Source organism: Anneissia japonica, unplaced genomic scaffold (genome assembly GCF_011630105.1).
Source record: "Anneissia japonica isolate Jap-2015-1 unplaced genomic scaffold, ASM1163010v1 scaffold287743_len2803612_cov181, whole genome shotgun sequence".
NCBI lineage: Eukaryota > Metazoa > Echinodermata > Crinoidea > Comatulida > Comatulidae > Anneissia > Anneissia japonica.
Window position 1 is genome coordinate 2797206 of NW_022733259.1, and position 5588 is coordinate 2802793.

Below are 5588 nucleotides of genomic sequence, written 5' to 3' on the forward strand. Positions count from 1 at the left end.
GCTCCCATTAGATCATTCTTAACACGGATTAATGCTGTTTCAGTGCTGTGGTACGGACGGTAAGCTGATTGACAGCTTGGTAGAAGTTTATTTTTAGTAAGGTAAGTTTGTAGTTGTGTATTTACAAGACGCTCAAGTATTTTTGACAAATATTGTATGTTTGATACAGGACGATAATTGGTGAGTACTTCAGAGTTGAGACTTGACTTTTTTAGAATTGGTGTAATAGATGCTGTCTTTAGTGCATATGGAAAAACACCAGAACTTAAGCTTAAGTTAACAATTTTTGTGACAACTGGTAAGAGCAGATGTAAAGCTTCTTTTAAGATAGATATTGGTAAAGGGTCAAGGTCGCAGGACTTATTATTAGATGATAATATGGCCTTGCGAACCTCTTCCATATCAACATTTTCCCAGTCATCTAAGGTAGGCTTAACTTCTGATCCGCTTCTGAACTTGTTCAATTTTCTACTCTTTCCCCCGGGCGCCAAAACCTCAAGCTACGCCTCTGTCAAAACCCAGTTTACGCAACAAACGTTGCGAAAGTCAATTAAAAGCAGTAAAACAGTTAAAACAGCAGAATAAAATTCATGATGGAATACTGGTAGTCTTTTACTCTTACCATGGACCTATAAATCCATGTTCTTACTATGGCTGATCTGTATGTAAGGTTGACATCGCTTTTCAAAAGATTCTCTCTCTTTTTTTTAATGAAATCAAATCAATCAGATAAAATGTCCCATAAGCATATTAGTATAGTGAAAAACAGGGCCCCCGTGACCATTTTTCGGGGACCAAGGTTTCTCTGCTGATTTGACTTCACTAGAGTATAAATTTAAAAAAATGAGCGGGGGTGAGCCTCCAGAAAAAGGGCGGAACATGGTTTTTGATAATGGCTCATAACTTTACTTTAACTCGATGAAAAAGTGTAAATCTGGTGTCTAACTATTTGTTATTATGATCACTGAATTTAATGAGACATGTTTCAAAAACCTAGGATGGCAGCCATTTTGAAATTCAAGATGGCTGCCATAAAATTGTCAAAAAATGAAATATTTCAGTATAATTCCACATCATCTCTATGAAAAATGGGAAACTTGGTTCTAATCATGTTTTGAGGCTCTCTGAGTCCAATAAACATAGTTTCAAAAAGCTGGGATGGCAGCCATTTTGAAATTCAAGATGGCTGCCACAGAAACTGTCGAAAATCAAAATACTTTGGTATGTAATTCCAATTCGCCTCAATCAAAAATGGTAAATTTGATGTCTAATCACATATTATTGTGCCCTCACAGTTCAATAAACATGGCTTCAAAAGCTAAGATGGCAGACATTTTGAAATTCAAAATGGCCGCCACAAAAACTGTCAAAAATCTAATATTTTGTATGTGTCACCTCGTTTTGAGAATAGACAATTGACACGTTAGCCTAGTGACTGCGCACACACATACACTACACGTACAAGTGAATAATAGTCAACATAAAAACATAGTTATAAATTCAAATAAGGTGTTTAATAAAATAATATGTCGAACATTCAGTTCGCATCATAATACCCTGCGCTATACACAGATGAGAAGCCAAACATGTGACGTTCTCCCGGGTCACTACTTGTCACACCACACAAGTTGGTTCTGAATGAAATAAATATCAGCTCTTACTTCAGCTGCTTGAAACCTTCAATTTCTTCTTAAGTCTTAAGCCTGTCGTTGGAGTTCAAGCTGTACTCCTCTGACCATCTAAAAATTAACAAAATACACCTTTCTAGAATAGTTATCCTAAACAAACATCATTTCAAGCATTCTGGAACATGATTAACTTTCACATTAATAAAATGGTTAATCTATAGCTTTATGCTACCAATATGCTGTACAATTGTATACATACGCCCATGATAAGTGTACAGTAAGTATTAAAGACGTCTAAATATCAATACACAATATTACTTGCATAGATCCAAAGTCAATCTAAGCATATTACATTAATAATGCATACCACAGGTACATTCAACATTCCTGCATTAATTCAACCCTATGCAATATTGCCATTAAATCTATCCCATTACGTTATTCAGTAAACAATTAACGTTACTCACGGTCAAACTAACTCCACTTGGCTCTTATATATGAGTTGCACAATACTGTGATGCTCCTAGCTATCACCATATATCATTTAGGTAGGCTTCACTATGCCTCTTAACTTTGCTTAATCTTTGGTGCACCTTAATAGCTGACACGTCCCTGCTTGGATCATATTCCACAGCTTACACCCTTCCATTAAGCCTTTCCTTATGCAACTACCTCTCCCTTCTGGTTTCTCTACCAAGCCTACCCCTGCTAACACAAATTAACATAATATTCCCCCACCCATTTTCTCTACACTTATCAGAAGTTGCCACTTGCTTAAAAGTTATTCATATTCATGAAACTTTCTACTACCCTGGAGTAATGCTAAATTAACCATTAACTCATGCGTATTCATTACACTGATTCTACACAATGAACACAAACAACCATTAAGTCATGAATATTTATTACGCTGATGCACTATTCAGTGAGTGTAACGCATTATAAGGTCCACTCTGTGACAGTATGTAATTCCACTTCTCAATCAAACACGTTAAATTTGGTGTCTAATCATATGTTATTGTGCCCATGAGTTCTATAAACATGCTTTTAAAAAGCTAGGATGGCAATCATTTGGAACTTCAAGATGACCGCCACAACAACCGTTGAAAATCGAAAATTTTGTTATGTAATTCCACTTCTCTTCTATAAAAAAAATTGCAAATTTGGTGTCTAATCATATGTTATTGTGCTCTCTGAGTTCAATAAACATGGTTTCAAAAAGATAGGATGGCAGTTGTAGTGTACTCAAAGTTGTATATCGCCCTCTATTATTGTAAGAGCAGAGAAAGTTCGAGTTGGTTGTGATGGTTGTTGAATATGGTGGATAATAAAGACAACCGGTTTGGATTACTTAGATATGGCTTTGTTGTTCATTTGTCTCGGTGAGTGAATGAGAGACATGACATTGGCGACGAGGATAAACCTGGATATATATAGATAAACGCCGGTGTATAGAACAGAAGAAATATGGCTGTTTCTACGACGTTTAGTGAAGATTTGCCAAGGTTAGATTTAGATGCGGAGCCCACCACTCTGCCTACACCGTGGCGTGAGTTTAAAACGGCAATAGGCTATTTGATAGCTGCCAAGGGCATTGTCAATAAAAAGAAGCTGTACTGCTGCATGCCGGTGGAGTAAGACTCCAACATATATATTTATCTTTGCCTGACGAAGGGGAAGTTGAGGGCCAGCAGCAATTGAACGCATACGATAAGGCTATTAGGAAACTGGATAAATATTTCACCCCCAAAACTAACGAACCATATGAACGTCACAAGTTTAGGAAAATGGTGCAAGAGACTGGCGAAACCATAGCCTCTTTTGTCGCCAAGCTAAATAGGCAGGCTACTTATTGTAACTTTGGTGCAGATACCAGCACCCATGTGAGGGACCAGTTGATTCAGGGCTGTACTGCTCCACGGCTTAAAAAGTTATTACTGGAAAAGGGGAATGAACTTACCCTTCAGAAAGCCATGGGTATAGCAAGTTCGTACGAACTAGTGATGCTTCAGTCAGCTGAGATGAAACAGAGCTTAAATGTGAATAGATTGATGGTGAAGCCTACTGGTAATCATCAGGAACCTCCAAAAAGTACATGCTGGAAATGTGGAGCACAGGGACACTTTGCAAAAGATAAGGTTTGCCCAGCAAGAGGAGCAAAGTGTAGAACATGTGGTGAAGTTGGACATTTTTCAGTTGTTTGTAAGAACAGAGGGAAAAAGGGTGACTTATCAACATAAAGGCAAACAGCCAGGGAGAAAGAAATGTGATAAGGTATTTAATGTTGATGATATTGATATGTCTGATGATCATGAAATATTTACAATTGCAGTAAATTTTACATCTGATGATGAGCCAGTATATAAAGCAAATATTGGTGGCCATTTAGTGGATGTTTTAATAGATTCTGGGTCCCCGTGTAACATAATTGATAGGCAATTATGGGAAAAACTAAAGAGAAAGGGGTTAGACTGCAAAAGTGAAGTAGTCAATAAGAGTTTGAAACCATATGGTACACAAAATACTGTCGGTGTAAAAGAAAAGTTTTGGACGTCAGTACAGGTCGGTAGTCGTAAGGTAGATAATGTGCCATTTCTAGTTGCAGAAGAACAGGGTAGACCATTATTGGGCAGGAAAACCTCAATAGGGTTGCGGGTTCTAAGAATTTCGCTGCCAGTAAATTCCATTGAAGATGACTACAGAGAGGTATTTAGTGGTAAAGTGGCAAAATTGACAGACTACCAGGCTGAGTTACATGTAAAGACAGATGCAAAGCTAATTGCTCAGACTTGTAGAAGAATACCGTCACGTCGTTCGACAAGTACTCGCGAACTGTGAGGGTTGTCAAAATATCGCTGATGATATTGTAGTTTATGGCCGTAGTACACAAGAGCATGACTTAAGGCTGAGAAAGGTGTTGGAAACCCTAAGGAGCAGAGGGCTAACTCTAAACCGAGAAAAATGCATGTTTACATGCAGTGAAATAGAATTCATGGGACATCTGTTGCCACAAAAGGTGATTGGCCCAACAGAGGCCAGGGTAAGGGCATTAAGAGAAGCCAGAGAACCAAAAGATAGCAGAGAAGTGAGAAGTTTTCTAGGGTTGGTGAACTTTAGTGCTAGGTACATTCCCGACTTGGCTACCAAAACTGAACCACTTAGGCGGTTGACGAAAAAGGATGTTCCATTTAAATGGGAAAAGGAACAACAAGATGCATTTAATGCCCTACGAAATGTGTTGGTAGAAGACACACTAGCATATTTTAATAATTCTGATAAGTTAAGGGTAGTCGGGCTTGGGGCGGTGCTCCTTCAGCTCCAGGAAGGTGACTGGAGACCTATATGTTATGCTAGTAAAAGCCTTTCGGAGACGGAGAGAAGGTACTCACAAACCGAAAAGGAAGCGTTAGGCCTAGTATGGGCAGTGGAGAAATTTAATATGTACCTTTTTGGAAGGGAATTTGAGCTGGTCACAGACCATAAGCCATTAGAAGTAATTTACACGTCAAAATCCAGACCTAGTGCAAGAATCGAAAGATGGGTGTTGCAGTTGCAACCATACAATTTCAGGGTAATCTATAGACCGGAAAACAAGAACATAGCTGATTCTTTGTCACGTTTAATACAGCAAAAGAATGACGAACTGCCATTCGACGATACGGACGAGTATGTCAACTTTGTGTCAGTCAAAGCAATTCCCAAAGCTATGACAATGGATGAGATCGGAGAAGCGTGTGCAAATGATGAGAAGATTCCTGATATGTATGAGTGTGTTGCGACTGGGAGATGGGAAGTGTCCAGAATATTGGCACGTAGCACAAGAGTTGTGTGTAGTAGGAAAACTAGTAATGAAGGGGACAAGAATTGTTGTACCAAAGAGTCTGAGGTGGACTATAAGAGTTTGTAAAGAAATGTCCGGGCTGCCAGTTGGTAGGACAAGTGGAACCACCAGAACCTTTA

At 38.7% G+C, this 5588-nt stretch overlaps 1 long non-coding RNA gene across 1 annotated transcript; it reads right to left on the minus strand.

Annotated features, from left to right (window-relative positions):
* Positions 1-1492: 1492 nt before the first annotated feature.
* LOC117116121 lies at positions 1493-2390 on the minus strand. The gene is made up of 2 exons (XR_004446680.1): positions 2096-2390; positions 1493-1739 (listed from the first exon to the last, which is right to left on the minus strand). It is a non-coding gene; the product is annotated as an uncharacterized LOC117116121 (long non-coding RNA).
* Positions 2391-5588: the final 3198 nt, after the last annotated feature.